Genomic DNA, 16,976 nt, shown 5'->3' with positions numbered 1-16,976 from the left:
GGGGGGGGGGGGGCATGGATGACAAGAGTGCATAGACAGGGAAGAAAAGAAAATATAACATTAAGCTATAGAGGGCAAATTGGTATTTCAGGCAGTGGCCTTGCTATTAAAGAACAGTTGACGTGACTGCTAAACATTTATGCTGTTGTCTTTAGTTTTTCATAACAAAATCCCAGAATATTAAAACCTTCATCATATAAAAAATCCTCTCTCACACACATACTTTTAATTTGTTATATGTCCAGGTTAAAGCCTCTTTGGTGATGCTTCTTTATGTGTGTGTGTGTGTGGGGCTTGTCCTCAGTCACCCCCGCACTGTTTCCATGTAAACTTTCTTGTATGAAAAATGTTCTTCTTTATGTCCACATCTCCTACTGTGTCTCCGTCAGCTGATGTATAGGAATTTGAGTTTTCATGTGAAATGGAGGCAGAAAGCGTCAGCAGTCACACCTTGCGGTTAGGTGTGGGAGGGTGTTTTTCGTGTGTGTGTTTTTGCACATGCGTCATTGTACAAGGACAAAGTTAAGACACACACAAACATGCATATGTAAGATAATCAATATGTGTCACTTGAAATCAATTATCTTTCTCAGTGCACAGACAGCTTCACAAAACATTTTAGCTGAAGTAGACAGTGTGTGTGTGTGTGTGTGTGTGTGCCTGTGTGTGTGGTTATTTGACTAACTGATTGAGCCCACGGCTAAAAATAATTTGCCTGTGTGTGTACACGCTGGCTCTGGATTGTGTGCATAGAGTTATGTGTGTGTGTGTGTGTGTGTGTGTGTGTGTGTGTGTTGACTAGCCAGAGGACATCATTAATCCAAGGTTAGCCACCTGTCACAAAGTGTCAATACCAGTGACCTCCTTTGCATCGAGGTCAACATGGACAGAGGTGACTTCCTATGGTCACAGGAAGTCTGTGGTGTTGTGAGGTAGAACCTAAGTTATGACATATCATGCATAAGTTGACGGAGCTGATGGAGTACTTTTCACTGGAATTGTACATTGTTGGATTTCATGTGGTAAATAAAGTTGAATTCAATAATTGAAGTACAAGACAAGCACCAAGCAAGTGCTTCTTCTTTCATGCTGAGCTGAATGCTCTCAAAAAATGGCAAAAAACAACATATGTCAATATTTAAGTCACAAATTCAGGACTCTTGTCTTTCAGGAGTAGACAGGGAAGTTGGGTAATGTTGACTTTCTAATCACCAGTTTTTTTGCACATTTCATGCCCAGGATTTGGACAAATATAGCAGAAAAGGGTTTAATGACTGGCTGAGGTAGAAAGGTTGGTGTATCATTACAAGCCACAAATTTAGTGGAGTGTATGTAACTTCCTCTGAATAAACACAACATCAGAGCTGTGTGAACCAATGAAGAGACTTGAATGCCATATTTCCATCAAGTTTTCCACATAATTTTCATTCGTTAGAGGTTTGACAGGGGCCAGGAATGGATGGGCTGGAGGGACGGCACCGGCATGCCCCGCCTCTGATTGGTTGATCATGACGAGGTTAGGGTAAGAAGATCACAGTAAGCCAATGACATAATTTTAAGGAATATTGAAACCAACAATGATCAGTTTTGGAAATTCTCAGTTGAGGACTGTTTTTCCCTCCAGTGTTTTTAACTGGTTTTGAAATGTGGCGTAGTGACTAGAGAATGTTTGTATGTCAGTGTGTATTGTCTCAGAAAACGATAATGGATTAATAATCAATCCCATTCGTGGATCTGCCATGGTTTCCACAAGTGTTTGAAATTATATTACACTGAAATTTGGACACCAGTATTGATTTTGAAGGCATCATGGAGGGTTGATCCTCTTCAGCTTGTTGTGTAATAGATCTGCTGTATAGTGACGAGCTTTGGCACAAACACTGAGAGGAATTTTACGGCGGAACTCTTTTTGAATTTTGATGTTAAGGAATCCGAAGAGCTGGAATGTGACTGGGAACGGAGGAGGGAGGGTTGACCTTGAAGCTTAATGTTGAGCTTGTGTGATCACAGATTTATGATTTCTCTATTAAGGCAACAGGTGAGGGAAATGTGTTGCTGTATTGTGTGTGTTTGTGTATAGGGTGACATCAATTTCTCAGTGTTTGTAGCGTATTGCTGTTATGAGGGTATTGGCTATCCTAGGATCACTCACGGTAAATCTATAACGCTGTCTGTCTGGGGACAATTCTTGGCATCACTGTGCAAAAATATCCTCTCCTTGGATCATGTCACCTCAATTACCTTTCTTTTCCTTGCTTTAGCTCACCTCATGTCTCTATCTCTTGGCTTTTTGTCTGTCTCTCAGACACTGTAGATTTAACAGATACAACACTTGCCACTTGATGTCAGACCCCCTTTATCTTTCATGCATTCTCCTCCTACTCACTCTATTTCTTGAAGGAATATCTCAACCATTTGGAAAATATGTTTGCCTTCTTTCTGAGTGTTACTAGAAAAGATTAGCATTCAAGTTCGTGTCTGCGTTATGTAAAGATTCAGTCAGGTTAGCATAGCCTAGCTTAAAGACTGAAGGCAGGTTGAGACAACTTCCCTGGCTCGCTCTAAGTAAAAAACAGATACTAAATACTTATAACGTATCTTATTAGTTTCACCTACACATGAACAACAAAAGAAATTTGTCAGATGGGAGACTGTAAGGTGAGCGATTGGTTAGCCTATCTAGCGCTAGCCTACCACTAGCGAGCTAATCTGATAGCATGTACTTCTCGCAGTTTGAACTGTTATTACAATTACAGACAACACTGGCTGTTATATTTTGTTTCTACATATTTAGTCTGAATTAACTATTTAAAAAGATGTTCATTTATTTATTTTTTACCTCTCATAATCCACGGTGAGAGTGTTTTTAGCACAGGTCTGGCAAACCCGTGGCAAAAACCAGTTTTGCCAACTCTTTTCCAAGAAAAGTAACTAGCACTACCTCCAAAAGTCGATAAAAGTAGCTAGATGGCGTCATTTGTCATTTACACATTGGTGACATCATAACGCAATCATTTGCATAAAGCTTAATGGTTGTGTCAGGTGAAGCAAGACAGAGATTAAGAGCAAGGTAGATAGAAATAAATAGAAATCCTTAGTCAAATAATCACAAACTCACTGCAGGAATTCATATTACATTATAATTATTAGGTATATTTGAAGTGGGAAATGGATACCCAGGGAAAGGCAACCCCAGCAGCATGTAATGTCTAAGTGGGGAAAATGCAAATATTCGAGCAGCTGGAACATTAGTAATAGTAGTAGTAGTAGTAGTAGTAGCAGTAGTAGTACTAGTCTGGTAAGTTCCCGAAAAGTACATCACCTAATGTAATGCAGCCTATAAAACCAGTAAAAGACAACACTTACGTCATATCACGATATTACAATATTCAAAATCTGAGACAAAATCTACCCTCTTATCATGATATCGACATAATATTGATATATTGCCCAGCTCTACACCAATATGATATTTTGGAAAAAGAGCCATCGTGCTGACCTTCCAAGGCAGTATGAAGGTTATATTTCTCTCAGCAGGGACTGAAAATTGGCAACAGGACCAAGTTGGTGTGTGTAACCAAATGGGCTTCAAGGCAGAGAAGTGAAATGAAAACACTCAGTCACAATTGTTGGCATTGTTCCTGCTCCAGCTTGTTTCATTTATCATTCTGGATCTCATGCTCTTAGTGATGGTGGGACTCCAGACTCTGTGGCAATCGGTGGCGGCGTCCTCTCACCTCTATTCTGTCCTTTGCCTTGGATAACCCTCTCTCTCACACACACACACACACACACACACACACACACACACACACAAACAAAAACAGGTGCACACTCCTTATAGATGAAAACAAATTGGTATAACAGTGACAAATAACTTTAAGTTTATTTATGCACATACAAGGTAATATTAAACAAAGAAGAGGAGGAATAAAACCCAAATTGGATTATTCACCCCCTCCACCTTAATAATATACATTGATGCTGAATAGTAAAGATATATGCAAATGATCTAAGAAAGAAAGAAAGAAACATGACCTAAAACAAAGGTTAAAGTCAAGGGAAGCCTGGTCTGCCAGTCGTTTGATGGACTGCACATTGGTTAATGACCAAGAAGACTACCTGCAGAACTAACAACCGATATTCCCCCGTCCTACTTTGTGTTTAGCGATAATTAACAAGGTCAACTAAGCATTGTAAAGTGTACATCTGTTCAGAATCAGCATGTTTGCATTGTCAGTGTTGCAATGAAGATGGATGGATGTAGACCCTTCTTGTTCTGTACTTTTAGGAAAAACAATTTCAACCAAATGAGCAAAATGATGTAGTTGAAGATTAGATGACTGACTTTGCAGATTTTGTACTGCATCAGAGCCAGATTGCATACTGGGATATGACTAGGATGTCTATAATTTTGAAGCGAGGGGGGATGGACACGTTACTCCCTTTGAGGTTTATTTTTGAGAAGGACTCAATTCTGGCTTCTTTTTTTAATCTGCAGCCTCCACTCTGCTCCCCCCTTCCACCCTATATCTCTTTTTATCTGTCTCAATGCCTCCCTCCCTCCCTCCATCTCTGTCAGCTGGCAGAAGGCTGCATTGTTCTGCCACACTTCTGCTTCCGTGACTGGGGGGAGGAAGCAGGGTACAACACTCACGCGCTCACGCACGCGCACGCACACACACACACACACACACACACGGGTCCCTTGGGACCAGGCGTTGTACCACTTTCATCCCCTGACACTTATTTAAGCCAAGATTCATATTTGAAGCCCAGTCGTTGTTCCTGCTCTTTGTCTCTTTGTTCCTTACACCCCACTAAATCTGCTACCCATTTAAATTTCTGATTTTTACATTTATTTTGTTTCTTTATGAATACACGAGGACTTTACATTCATATAGTATATAGAAGGTTGCCTGATGCGTTCAAGAAAGATGATCTTGTCTGTTTGCTGTTTGCGTTTAATTACTAGACTTTTTGTGTAGCTATTAAGAAAACTATAAAATTCACACGTGTCTCCCATTTTGTAAACCAAATGATTGCCTAAATAATTGGCAGATTAATTGATAAAAGGAAAGAATGATTAGTTGCAGCCTAAACACCCTATGTCTCCTGCTTCTAACCCAATTGTTCCACTCTTCAATCTGCAAATATTATGTCATTCATCACGTCCGCAAAAGGTAATTAGTTGTGCAGCTTGGAAACAGGATAAAAACACAAACGATATAAACCATTTAAGGAAATATTAATTGTGTGCAGAAATATAAAATCAGAAACAAATTAATAGTAAAATATATTGAGTGGGGGGTCTAAAAGTATTCATGTTGGCATTTCCTCAAAGTCTAGGTAAGAGATGGCTGAGTACTGCTGATTCTGCTGCAGATATTTACCACCACGTCTTTTTGTTTGACAGTGAGAGAAACGTATGAGCGATAAAAGAAAATGTGCGAGCTGGCTCTCTAAAAGATCTACAATGAAATGTCGACGTGGAAACTTCTCTCATTCTCTCCATTGTTTCTGATTTTGTGTCGCCACTGACAGAAACTGAGCTAAAGAAACTTTAATTTTCAAGATAAATGTTAAGTTTTAAATAGCAAGGAAGACATGGAAAGCATGCACAAGAGCCGAAGTAAACCAGAGGCCACCACTGAATATCTGATGAGCACTCAGCATAGATGATAAAACAGAAACTAGTAACCCATCAGAGGAGAGAGTGTTATGAATTATAGAGTGACTCCATTACGGAGCAGAGGAGAAATGAAAGCTAGAGTAGAGAGAAGATAGAATAGACAGGTGGGTTGAAATCTTGAAAGGAAAACAAAGGGCTGGAGGAGAGTTAGAGAAGGAGTGATGGGAAGAGGGGCAAAGGAGAAGAAAAGGAAGGCAATCATATTTGATGCCACCCTCGCGGAACCAGATTCACTGTTACATCGCTGTAGAGGGGGTTGCTGGGCCAGAGGATTGGTGCAGAGCCTGCCAAGCATCGTGATTGGTGGTTGGGGGACGACAAGGAGGTGGTTGGTGGGGTAACACATAACACATCCACATAACATACTGCAAAAAAGAGGCAGGGGAGAGAGAGGAGGATGAAATCATATTAAAATGAGGGGTAACAAGAGAAAGCATGCAGAGAGCGACTGATGAAGTGGCAGAAAAAGAGGAGGAAATTGGAGAGTGGGCAGAGAGAGGAAGACGAGAGGATGCTGTTAGTTAGGCTTTTATACCCCTTTCCTCTGGTTCCCTGCAGCTCTGTCTCTTCTCTCTAAAGTGAAAGATCGACACTTAGAACTGGGCCAGTTCATTTTTACATGTAAACATACCCACACACTTGCATATCAGCAGATTAAACCCATCTTCATTTCACTGAATGTCCTTTTCTACGGCCAGATTAGTGTTCAGTACAGTATATTGAATTATGGTTGACTGAAATGAGATGCCTCCTTCTCTGTATGTGTGCAGCTTTGTTGCTGTTGTGTCGCTGAGTTTTGTTGTTTTGTTGCATTAACTAAAATTGCATTTTGTGTTTGGTCGTGTGTGGACAGGAATCACTAATCTGTGTGTTTGTTGAAAGATATATCAGGGTAACAAAAAAAAAAAAGAACAGTTTTTTGTCCTTTCATGTGAGGGTGCCAGTATGTCATGTGGTGTCAATCAGGAGCAAAAAAAACACCAGTATTTAGTTAAAGCTGCCGTACAGTTTAGAGAAACAGTGGCGTAGCATATAAGAAGGGAGGAAACTGGGGGAGAGGAGTATTTGATGTTTCCCCTCTGGTGCGTGTGCTCAGTGGGGGAGCTGTTGATGCATGGACAGAGTCACGACGTAGACACGATGGGAGTCTGTGTGTGTCTGTTCAAGAGAGCCTCTTGGCTGCTGTGCAGAGCTGTTACAATTCCAACTTTGCTGTAAAATTATAATTGTTATAATTGTGCAATTGCGATTAACAATATAATTGTCTCTTTCAGCCAAATTAAAACATGTATGCACATGTATTTTGCAAACAAATTAAGGTTTTGAATGACTTTCAGGATAAATCTTTTGGTAATATATCACTGTCATGTAACGCAGATAATGTAATAACTCAAATACATAGCCCTGGAGTAAACAACATGTCTTTATTATCATAAAACATTTTTTCTAACTGTCAATATGAGCATGTTTACGCTCAAGTGCCAACAACTAACAGTTGAAATAATAATACAAATATATAGTTTGACCAATATTTACTTATAAAATTACAATTTGACTAATCTAAACAAAATCAACAATTACCACCTCAGCTAATGTAAGTAATTATTCGCGGTTAAACAAAGAAACCAGATTATGTAAAATAATTGACAATCAGGCAAATTTGTAATAATTGTTGGGAGCCTACCGCTGTGGTTAGGGTGTAGCGGACGTTCTGAAGGCGAACAGCAGGGATGACACCCGCCTGGTTTAGACAGACAGACAGTTCCCTGGCATACCTTGTTTTGGACGGTTGCTCTAATAAGGAAGCTGGACTTAAAAAACTGCACCATTTCCCTTTGAAATAATGTGGAATAGAAGTATAAAGTAGCATAACATTAATACAGTCCTGTTACACAAAATCTCATAACTGTATGTAAAGTCACAATCTCAAAGATCTTTTGTTGTCTTTGGCAGCAGAGATGGTTGCGGGTGTGTTTTTAGATTTCACATCCCAGAGAGCCACACACGTCCATATTTTTTTTTCTTTTGATTCACACCTGTTCTTGTCATTGCTTGTTTGGCCGTAGTAACCGTTATGGTTTAAGGTTACTTTCCACCACTGTAGTTCTGAGTATTTGTGACACTTTTTGTTAAGATTGTCTATGGGAAACAGTTTTTGTTACAACAAAATCCCCTCCCAGTTCAGTGCTGTTCCAGGGGCCTTGTGGTCTTCTGTGATCCCGAGGGGGTGAGCCAGCCTCGACAAAGCGTAGCTCCTATGGCACCATTTTGATGCTACCTAGCACTCCCCCGCCAAGAGCATTCCATTTTTGCTGTTGTATAGTAGAGGAATTACCGAACTGTACAGGATAAGCTGGCAGAAAGTTTGGACTTACATTAGCTGTTTAGGTTTAATTACTAATGTTAACTAGCATTTTAGTCAGCATTAATTAGCCTGTGCTGTGCCTGTGTCGTCTCCTAACATATACCTACGCTCTCCGTCTCTGCAAGAATCGGAATGACAGATTTCTCTTGGCACGGCTACCAGAAGACTGACAACTTTCAGATGCGTTGCTGGCGTCACATCTACGTCGTCAAGCTCAGTTGGAGGCTGCGCAGTAACACTCCGCACTCACCGGAAAAAGTGCTTCTAATATCCTTCGATGGTCTCTGTTCATCAACGGGGTCACATTGTCCATTTCTTTTACTGGCTATGGTACTTCCCCGCCTTTTCTCCAGTGCATGCTGGGATGGGGTGTATAGATAGGATGGATACATAGAAGCTGTATTGTGTCACTCTCACAGTAGCTGGCTGACTGTATAGGATTGCAGTGTGCTACTGTGTGACCCTGGTGAGCTAACGCTGCATTCTTGCTGAGAGGTTTTTAAGGGTTTCTTGGTTTATTCATGTCCTGGCCCACTAACACTGTGCAGAGATGTGCAGCCACTCAGGAATCATGGAGTCAAAATCACTGTCCTCATTTACACAATTCCCTCCCTACTCCCTCTCCTTATACACATTTTGTCTTTATTCCTCTTTATGAAGCTTTTAAGACAGCTTTGGACCGTACCCTTTAGTTAAGACCACTGAATTCATTGATTAATTAATGAATTCATTCATTCATATCAAACCGCTCATCAAAGGGGCTCTCAATTAAAAAAACAAAACAATATCTTCTAAAGTCAACTATTTATTGACAATAACCCTGCAAAAGTCTCAGGCTTATGGGAAAGGGTGTTCATTAAAGGCTGTGCGAAACAAATATTGAATAAACCACAAATATTAGCTTGTTCCTCTCTAAATACGGAATATTTAATGACCAACACATCCATAACATACATTCTTTTTTTTTTCTTCTTTTTTTTAAAGTAGTATATTAAATGAGGTTTTCCTACAGAACCCAGAGGTTTGGGTTTCCCTTCAGCGCTCTATATGAGAAAATAAGCCTACATAAGGAAAAAGCACAGCGCAGTGTGGCCACGAGGCCCGAGAGTCTGCAGAGAGAGGAAACATCCGTGCTGATGTTGGACATACGACTAAAGTGCTTTATTGATTTTCTGAGCAATTCCTTAATTGCCTTTGGACTATGAGCTGTACAGCTAAGGGCCACTGCTCATACAGTACTCCAGTGATTTGATTATTTCCTCACCTGGCTGTGTGTTTGTTGTCTAACTGGGCTGGCAAATGTGACAAGTTGACCAACTCTCCAAAACCAACTCATATTTGTATTTGTATTTGTATTTATAATAAAAAATCCCCCTTAGCTGACGCCTAGATGACCTAGACGTCTTCAAGAGGTCCAAAAACATTTAATCAGACAACATTAAAAGATGTCATGACATATACAGAAAAGAAAAGAAATACAACATCTGGTTACAGAGCTAAATAACAAAAAAAGACCAAAAATAAATAAATAAATACATAAATAAATAAAATAAAATAAAAACAATAACAAACCAGGCAAATAGAGATGTATCTTTAAACAAACATAGTTATGTATAACAGTACAATACATTACGTGGCTAACATTAAGGTAGCTCACATAAACAAAGAAGAAAATCCAATATTTCTAACCACACAATACAATAAAAAAAAAGAAAGAAAAAGAAACCTCATGATACATGATTTAAGTGAAGGTAAGATGTACCTTTCCTGTGATAAAACGAATGGGATTACTTGGGATATTATTCCACAAAGAACTTGCTCTGGAAATTAAAGTTTTGTTCAGGTTATTGTATTTCGGTAAAGGTGCAATCCTCTGCCCACTACTGGCTCCTCTTGTTAAATACCGCAAGTGTGATATCTGAACTGTCAAAAATAAACGATGGTGTCTGAGTGTGAAGAAGTAATTGGCTAATAGTATTTTAACATTCAATGATTTAAGACACTTTTTAACAACATTGGACCTAGAATTGCACATCAGAACCAGTCTGACTGCTTTGTTTTGTGCTACTTGAAATATAAAAGGTATAATAATGAATATAAAGAAGTACACAGGGTACATTATGATACCTCCAGTGAAAAAAAAAATCAGAATAATTAGCTTGAAATACAGTATATTAAAAAATGTAACAAAAGAAAATATCTGACTTTTCTTCTAGCTCCACCATCAGGTCCAAATGTCCATTTGTCCAGTACTTTGTCTTATGACCACTACCTGCTAAACTTATAACATTCCCATCAGCTGTACTTCTTGTTAGCAATTACCAAATGTTAGTTTACATAATTAGGAATAAACATGGTAAACAGAACAGCTGTGTTAACATTGAACTCAAAAACACTGCAAGGCCCCGGCATCACCTCACAGAGCTGGTAGCCTAAATGTAGGCGCTTAAGGGGCGTTTTACAGTAGCGGGTTGGCTCAAGCCTTTCATTCACTATAAAAGAACTAATCTTAACCCAGCAAGTTTACAAGAGAGTCATTCTGAGAGTCCACGTTCAGGCTTCCTGTTTCCGTTTTCTTGTGTACCGCTAAAAAAAATGTAGTACGGGATCTACGTCATTTTGACGTCACATTAGCGCGCACGCTTTGATGCGTTGACTGTAAAACGGCTCTTAGTCTTGTTAAACTCTCAAATATTGATATCATTCAGATTCTCACTTTTCCTGATTGTTTATTCAGCTCAAATTTTGCAGGTGAAAACAGGGCTCTGTTTGGGTGAGTGTATTGGCAGTTTGGTTGTTCACTTGTCCCACCATACATCCAGCTGCACACCCCTGTTGGTGCACTGTGTGCTGTTTGTGCTGCCCAGATGTTAATTTATTCATGACCGGCGCGCTCTCTGTTAGATGAGATTAACCAAGCAGTGCTACAGTAGCTGTCCTTCTTCATTACTTGTTTTCTGTTATAGTTTGGACCTCAATGTGTTTTTCTTGTTGCAGGGGAGTTAGTCTTTGACCACCAGATGTACAGTTTGAACCCATACAGCTGAGAGTGTGTGTGTGTGTGTGTGTGTGTGTGTGTGTGTGTGTGAATGTGTGTGTGTGTGTGTGTGTGTGTGTGTGTGTGTGTGTGTGCGTGTGCGCGCGCGCTTTGTGAAGCTGACAGGAGGATTGATGTCTGTCTTACAGTGTTTATGTCCGATTCCCTGTTTCCCCTCTTGGCTGGCATAGTGTGTCTACCTTAACAGTCAACACACACCCACACACACACACACACACACACACAAATAGATGTGCACACGGCCTTACATCAGCACAGTGCCTGTGATCTAGCAGCAGCAGCAGCAGCAGCAGCAGTGTCATCTGCTGTTATCCAATCAGCAGAGAGCACAGCACATCTGCCAGCCAATTGCAGGGAGACCTGAGGGACAGATCCTGCAGCTGAGAACTAGTTGAAGGGAGGGTTTTTGATGCACTAATCTGATGTCTGGAGTTTCAACATCTTTAAAAAAAAAAGACTAAACATATTTGTTTTGGGATTAAATTCATATTTTAAAAAGTTTTAGAGTCTGCTCACATTCAACATGTGACAATGAAAAGCAGAAAATCAGAAAAGCGGAGCTGAAGAGTTTGTACGCTGTGTTTTTATCCTCCTCATGTGCTGCTGTGAGAGTATTGACACTGCAGTAGCCAAGAGGCCAATCAGATTGCAGCACCAGTCAGAGGCAGGACTACAACACACACGCACACACACGCACATATATTTATTCTATAGGCTGTTGAACATTGGGTTTTGTGTACTAATCTTTACAACAAACGGGGATATTGTTAACATGTAGGGCCAGTCGTCACTACACTGCTGCAGCCAGTGCAGTACTACAAACTGACCACTAGGGACTGGTAGAGTACCTGAGAATTAATGATCAGTAACCAGGGGAGGGGTGAGGCTAAAGTGTGCACATGGTTGCATAATAGTTGAATATAAACTATTGGCTTTAGACTTGATACTGTTATCATTTCACAACAGAGCTGCAAAGATTTGTCAAATGATTGACAATAAAAAGGAGCGATTTTGATAACTGACCAATTGTTTCATTCATTTTTGTCAAACTTGCTTCCATTATTTGCTGTTTTTCTTTTTCACATTTGACAGGAAATTGAATATCTCAATGTTTTAGACTGAACCAAAATAATCAAACTGTAGACCTTACTGTGGCCTCTGAAAACTGTGAATGCCAATTTTTCACTATTTTCTAACATTTCGTAGACTTAGTCAAGACAAAGATGAACCTAAAGGTATGACCTGCTGCTTTTTGGATGATTTCATATATACCTTAGTGGTCCCCTAATACTGTATCTGAAGTCTCTTTTATATAGACCTTAGTGGTCCCCTAATACTGTATCTGAAGTCTCTCTACCAAAATTCAGCCTTGGTGCAGAATTACAGCCACTAGAGCCAGTCTCACAACGAGCTTTCCTTAGGACGTGCAATTTCTGTCTGTAGCTTTAAGTGCTAGTTAGGAAGAGAGGGGGGGTGGGGGGGAAGCTTTGCTTGTTTTGCGAGCCGTGATGTCTCTCTCTTTCTCAGGGGCGGGCAAAACGGAGGTCACGTTTACCCTAATGACCTCATAAAGGGCAATATTCCAGATCGGCCCATCTGAGCTTTCATTTTCTCAAAGGTAGAACAAGACGCCCAGGGCTCGGTTTACACTTATCATCATTTCTAGCAACTTGGGGACCAAAGGCAGGCTGGGGGAACTCATATTAATGTTAAAAACCTCATAAAGTGAAAAATGTTTATGTTTCAGTGCAAACCCAAAAATCTACCACCATTTAAAGTAGAGGGCTTTGACCAGATCTAATACAAATAAGTAATTCTGCTGTCTAAGCTAACAGGGAAGGTTCCACTTTGAGACATTGAACATTTTATAGGGAATAGTGTTCTGATTTGTACAGTTTAAGCCACAAAACAACTTTTCAAGATTGCTTCATGATCCGCTGCATGCTCACACATCTCAGGATGGAAACACAAATGAAAACAGCAAATATTCAAAACATACAGTTAAATATTGTTAACATTTTCAACACTCAAGTCATGATTGATAATGTCCAATTTTGTTTCTCGGTAACTCATATTGAAGATCTTTTTCTAAACAATTTGTTTCCACATACCTTTTATTTTTAATGTTAAATGTCTGTACACAAGCAGTAATGCAGCCCTCTCATTTTATACATTTTAAATGTTTATTTAAATCAGGAACTATCTAAAGAATCTGACCGAATGCACAATTTCAGTATAGACATGTTAATGTTTAATACATAACACTAATGACTAAAATAGTTGCATAGGTAAATAAAAAGATGTCATTGGCAATAGCAACATCTGTGTCCAGAATGCCCAGATGTGGCATCCCATCACATACGTACTGTGTAGGTCAATCCAAAATCTCTGTGATTATTGATTTAACACCAGAGGGGGCTTTTCCCTTCGTCACTGTTCAGTTAACCCAGCGCAGCGCTGCAAATTTAGGAGGCTCAGTTGCCATGGCAACCACTCTTTCCCTCCTTCACAGATCATCATAAAACACCAAAGACGGATCATTACACTGGTGTCTGCATGTCTGTGTGTAACCTACAGTGACAGAAGAGACACAATCCTCTGCTTTTCTTTTACAGCTGATACAATACATTGTTTAGTCTGCTTCTGTTTGCACATTTAGTTCACACGTAGTTCTGCTGGTTGTGATGCGTCAGTTAAACAAGACTGAGCGCCGTGACTCTTGACGTCGCTGACGTTGACCCAGTTCCATTTATTAAGAAGCAGCCGACGGTCTGATCTTCATCATCATGTTTTTTTATGGAGTAATGGAGCCCTTTGAAAATGTTCCAACATACGCATGCTTTCAGTGGGGTGAAGGTATAGGCCCGGTTTGGGTCCAGTGCCTTCTTGGCGCAGTTTGAACTAGGGCTGGAGGATATAGCCAAAATATTCAATCCCCATATATACACTGTAGGTCATTTCATAACTTGATAACGATAAACTGTATATCACAATATTGCATGTTTTCTGGTAATTCAATAACTAATTGTCTATATGAAATACCCACATGGTAAAGCCTATTTGTTTATTCTCCTGTGTGATATAAATACTAGACAAATGAAAAGTACAGAATAGTTTTTCATTTAGTTAACGTGAGGGAAAAATGAACATAACGTGCAAGAAACAGAATGTAAAGCATTGTCCAAATAACGTAAATATTTCTATAAAGCAGTTCGGCCACTGTTTTTGGACATTGCGATAGAAGCAGTATGGTTAAATATATATGACAGACATTTTGATATGGTTTTGACGACAGTATATTGTCATATCGCCCAGCCTATACATCGAAACATTAGCCTCTTGATCTTTGTCAGTGGTGGGGAATTGAAAGTTTTAAAGGAAAAAACCAACAGAAAACACTTATCAATAGTAACTCATTTGGCCTAATAAAGCAACAGAAAAGTATGTGTTAAAACATGGCCATAACTCGCTAAATGGGAGAACATTCAGAAAAAAAGGTCCCGCCTACTGCTCCCTTGGTGAAACTTCAGCATATCCCTGCGTCTCTGGACCACCAGAGAGGAAGACCTTCTGACCCTCAAAGTCTTCCATGTCCACCCTCAGCTCATAGTAGTTCTTGGCTTGTCCCCGAGACAGAAAGATAAACACTGAGGCCACTAATACTGATTCAGTTAAATAAAACATGTATATCCTTTCTGGATGAGTTCAACACTTACAAAAATAGACCTAAACACGGTCAGAATACATTTTTGCCCGAGTAGGTAGACTTTGAGTCCAGTCTTTTATGGCTCTCGATCCAAATTGACTAATTTGTGGATGAGGTTTGGGAGTGGTGCAGTGCTATTTGTTCCTCCATCCTCACCGTCCACTTTCCTGCAGAGTTGTTGATGCTCATGTCACAGTGAGCCTTCACAGGAGAGGTGGGGGCCGGCTGGGTAGATGGTGTACACTCGGCCCAGGCCCGAGGGCTCTGTAGACGTCACCACAGTCTGTGGGCAGACAGAACTGAATCTGCACTGCTAGCAACTCTCAAGCTTATACCAAAGAGAACAACTAAAATAAGGCTTGAAAAAATAAAAATCACATACACAACATTCTACACTGTATCACTGTTGCCTTAAGTCTTCATATAAAGACATATAAGTCTGTGTTAATCTACTTTAAATAGCATTTGTCTGAATGTTCTAAATGTGAGCATCACAGTACTGAAAGGTTGTTCTGCAGCTGATTTGATGAGTATTATCCTTACTTTGGCCAACAGCAGCAGTGAGTATTATTATGTGTCCTTTCCGACGAGCAAGGCTCTCAGACATTAAGTGATTAAAGGGGGTTCAGTGGCAAGCTCAAGGAGACTTCAACAGGACTAGTGACTGTTGCCTGAATTGACCCTGTAATCTGCTGCAGTCAGGATTCAGGCTCTGGTATCTCTGTATCTGATAGTCCAGTGTTCACATTTGGCCATCAGGTGGTGGATACATCTGGCCTTTTCCTGTTTTTAGACTTTCTGGTAATGAGTGGCCACATCATGTTGATAAGGTTCAGTGTTTAGCAGTGGGGGCAAGTCTGTCTGTTTGTTTAATAGTTGATTTGGAAAAAAGTTAACATTTTGACAATAAACTATGTCAACACAACAGTATGTGGAGTTAGACTGGACGGACCCAATAACCTCTGAATAGTTCTACTTGTTGTTAAATTGCAATGTGAGCCAACAGGGGGTGCATTATATCGGCAGTATCATATCACAGGCTAGTATTTAAATTGTTATACCTTTTTTGTAAGCTGCTGAAAACTGTTGCTGGAAATTTTGATTTCCTTGCAGAAAGGATCAATAAAGAGAAGTCTAAGTGTAGTCTAAGTCTCTAGCTTTCTTCCAACTTAGGCTGTTTCAACACATTCTCACTCTCATCTCGTAAAATACGCTTGGTCAGGTGCCTTTGTCGTTGTTATTGACGCTAAAGGTCTCCTTTAGCGTGATAAAACATGCGCTTGGTCTGGACTAGTGGTGTCCATTTTGACGCTGTTAGGTTAAGCGAAAGCTTGTGGGTGTGCTCTCTTTTTTCTGGTATTTGGGGTGTTATTTTGTGTCTCTGGTGTTTTCAAACACATGCAAAGTTGAGAAAAAACTATCCATGCTCTTTTGAGTGAGATACGGTTTCTGAATGTCCTCAGCCTTCAGTCTCCGGTGAACTGTTCAACATCTGCACGGCTTTTCTACTAACTACTTTCACGTCCCTGGTCTGCAGGTATTCACCAAGTGTCCCTCGTTTAGAAGAGGTCTCCCAGCTAATCCTGCCTTGTACTGACCAAAGTTGGAAAAACAGTAGGTAGCTTGAACCATCATAGAGCTACTGCGCATGTGCCACTCCCAACAAAGATAGTAAAGTAGTGAGATGTCTCACTCTGTAGCTAAAACAAAGACCTAAACACACATGTTGAAAAGAGGATCTGCAGCAATGTGCAGTACAACAAAAATATGGTGTTTTTTGAAAATGATTGTTTTTGGAATTTTCTCTATTCTTTGGTTATTTATTACATAACAGATAATTGTATCTATTTGAGCCTAATCAATTACTTAAGTGAAACCAGAGAAGTTTAGAGGGCGAATGTCTCTTTGGTGGATTAAAGCGACTAGAATCTAAAGCTAAAGCTGTCAGATAAATGAAGTAAACATAATTTAATAATAATTTAATTTTCTTGCGGGAGTCATATCAAAGGGATTAATAAAGCTAAGTCTAAGTCTGTAATAAGTACCTCACACTAGTAACTAACTCTCATTTTTAAATTCTGCTTTTAACAAGTGGCTGTGGCTTTAATTGTCCTCTGATCCCGCGTTGTTCCTGTGAGAGTTGGTTTGAGATTCC

General features: G+C 39.9%; 1 protein-coding gene across 49 annotated transcripts in view; it reads left to right on the top strand.

Moving 5' to 3' along the window:
* Positions 1-16,976, top strand: part of LOC117937160 (ankyrin-3-like) — a 145,791-nt gene that overhangs the window by 39,515 nt on the left and 89,300 nt on the right. The window lies entirely within an intron of this gene.

This window comes from Etheostoma cragini, chromosome 21 (assembly GCF_013103735.1).
Source record: "Etheostoma cragini isolate CJK2018 chromosome 21, CSU_Ecrag_1.0, whole genome shotgun sequence".
NCBI lineage: Eukaryota > Metazoa > Chordata > Actinopteri > Perciformes > Percidae > Etheostoma > Etheostoma cragini.
The sequence above is the reverse complement of the archived record's forward strand: the minus strand, read 5'-3'. Positions and strand labels throughout refer to the sequence as shown.